The sequence below is a fragment of the Eubalaena glacialis genome, chromosome 8 (genome assembly GCF_028564815.1).
Source record: "Eubalaena glacialis isolate mEubGla1 chromosome 8, mEubGla1.1.hap2.+ XY, whole genome shotgun sequence".
NCBI lineage: Eukaryota > Metazoa > Chordata > Mammalia > Artiodactyla > Balaenidae > Eubalaena > Eubalaena glacialis.
Window position 1 is genome coordinate 102,018,805 of NC_083723.1, and position 2,421 is coordinate 102,021,225.

Consider the following 2,421-nt stretch of genomic DNA (forward strand, 5'->3'; position numbering starts at 1 on the left):
TTTAGCACCAGAGTTCTAGGAATCAAAGGTCTCATAACTTGATAGTAAATAATTATCTTCTACTTATAACAATACAGTCTCTTCAGTTCATGAATTATTATCCTACTTCATATTGCAATATTTGGGGTGAAAGTGTGGAAACACAATTCAGTGGAATATAATAAAAAAATCAAACAATTGTGAGGCTGTTATATTAAAATATAAAAGGAAGTCAGTTTACTAATAACAATGATAAGTAGTCTCCCATGAACCACAGAAGGGCAGTCTAACATTGATGAAGTGAAGTTACTCTACCTATATATAACCGAAACCCTTTGTAGATGAACAGCAATTTGTTTCCTACCAACTCTGGTCTCATGCTGCTCTATGCTTGCCTTTGCTTTTTGCATGCCAGACTTCTTGGTCCTTCTTGGTTCCTGGACTTGCTCTGTCTGCGTCCACACAGAGCCTTAATACACTCCCTTCCTCTATCTGAGCTCTTTCCCAAGGGAATTTTCTCTGACACTACCATTAGGTCAGGGTCCCCTATAACAAACTCTCAGAGCACTTTTCTTCCTGAACTTTTCTTTCTCAGCACTACTCACATTGTCACTAAATACGTGATATAGGGAATAATCTATGAGTAGGGAATAATCTTATGTGTAGGCACTGCACATAATGTAAACTCCAAAAGAGACTGAATTGTATCTAAATCACACACTATTCTGTCCCTAGGATTCAGCACAGTGCTTGGCATGTAGGTGTTTTCAATTAGCAGTAACTGTGCCTCAGATAAACCTCATTGGCTACGATGCTGCCACTGCACAAAGCCGGCAATAGGCGTTTAACTGAATGAATGGAGTGAATGATTGAAGGAATAAAATGTGCAAAGGACTAACGTGGCTTTTAGAATACCTGGACTTAATAACTTTGGGATAGAGAGGTTTGAAAAGCGAATTATAGCATCCAGTTTTTATAATTTGTCCAGAACATATATATACCATGTATATGGCCATAGATATTTACATAATTTGATTAGTGCTGGACTGCTAATTTTATGGTCTGAACACAGTTACCAAAAAACTATATTTTCTTACTTTTCCTTTTGTCACACCTTCTTAACTCATAGTCCTGGTTTTCCATCTGTATTTTTGCTAAACTGTGTTTTCTGAGTGTTCTTTCATTTAAAGATTTGTTTATCCTTTCGTTGAGCAAGTACTTATTGAACACTTACTATATGTTATCTTAATCAAGACAGTATTTCACAGACTGCTGTGAGCCAACTGATTAAGTAGAAAAGAATTATTATTTATAATCCCTAAAAGGAGATCTTCTATTCTTAGAATTTTCATGATAAGTCAGTATTCAACCAGGGTCAAATTATGTGACCTTGGGTAACTCAGTTAACTTCTCAGAAAATCAGTTTTGTACATACAAAAAAAGAGCTGGGTAATTAATACTGGAAGACTTTGAGATCACTTTGAGATCTTAAGTAATGTAATTCCAATCTATTGTAGGCACCATGCTGAATGCTTTGAATTCAAAAACTAACAATCTAAGTAGCAAAGCAAAACTGGGGTTCAGTAAATACTCCTCAATTGCTTTCACTAAAAGACCAGGGCAAAGAAAATATAGCATATATTTTTCTACTCTCCAGAAAGAAGGAGAGAACACTCATAAAACATGATAGTGAAATTGTAGAAACTTTTAATGTTTTCTCTTCCTCTTTCTTTATGAGAAGGGTTACCATAATTGGATATACTGGGAATATGCTGCCTAGAAAGAGAACAGAGAAAGCCAAACCAACAGAAAGTAATTGAAGAGGATTTAAAAATGCAAGATGAATTCAAATCATCAGGAAGAAACCTCAACCTGTTATCTTGGAGAATCCTTGACGATCAGGAAAAGTCCATCTAATTTTTAAAATGACAGGGAAGGGTCGGAGAAGAAAATTTCTTGATAGAAGTATTTTAAATATTTCTCAGAGGAATCAAGCTCCCTCCAAAACATTTTTCAGTTCAGGACCAGGTATGAATGCGGGGAGCGGAAGCTGCTATGCCCCACTGCTAATGAACACATTGTATGAGAGTACGGGGGACAGGGAGGGCAGGGCTTCTCATGTGAACACAGAGCATCTGGAATGCCAAAGACATAAAGCCATACCTTTTTATCATATGGTCTCACATATTTTCATCAGTATTCTTCATGAGGCTTCTATTCACACATAGCATAGGAACCAAACTGGACTATTTATTTATTTATTCTTCAGTCACACCCCAGGATGCCTTCTTCTATTCCTCTGCTTAGTAATCTCTCTCCTCCTGAAGTGTCCACTTCTCGCACTGCCTTTCATCGACTCCTTCTGAAGGTCTGTCCCTCCAGGTACCCCAGAAAACCTTTCATGACTTCCTCCCATCTGAGGCGCTCTCCCTGAATTATCAC

The 2,421-nt window shown here is 37.3% G+C and overlaps 1 non-coding gene across 1 annotated transcript; it reads right to left on the bottom strand.

Moving 5' to 3' along the window:
* Positions 1 to 664: 664 nt before the first annotated feature.
* Positions 665 to 811, bottom strand: LOC133097083 (U4 spliceosomal RNA). Its single transcript, XR_009701957.1, has one exon. It is a non-coding gene; the product is annotated as a U4 spliceosomal RNA (small nuclear RNA).
* Positions 812 to 2,421: the final 1,610 nt, after the last annotated feature.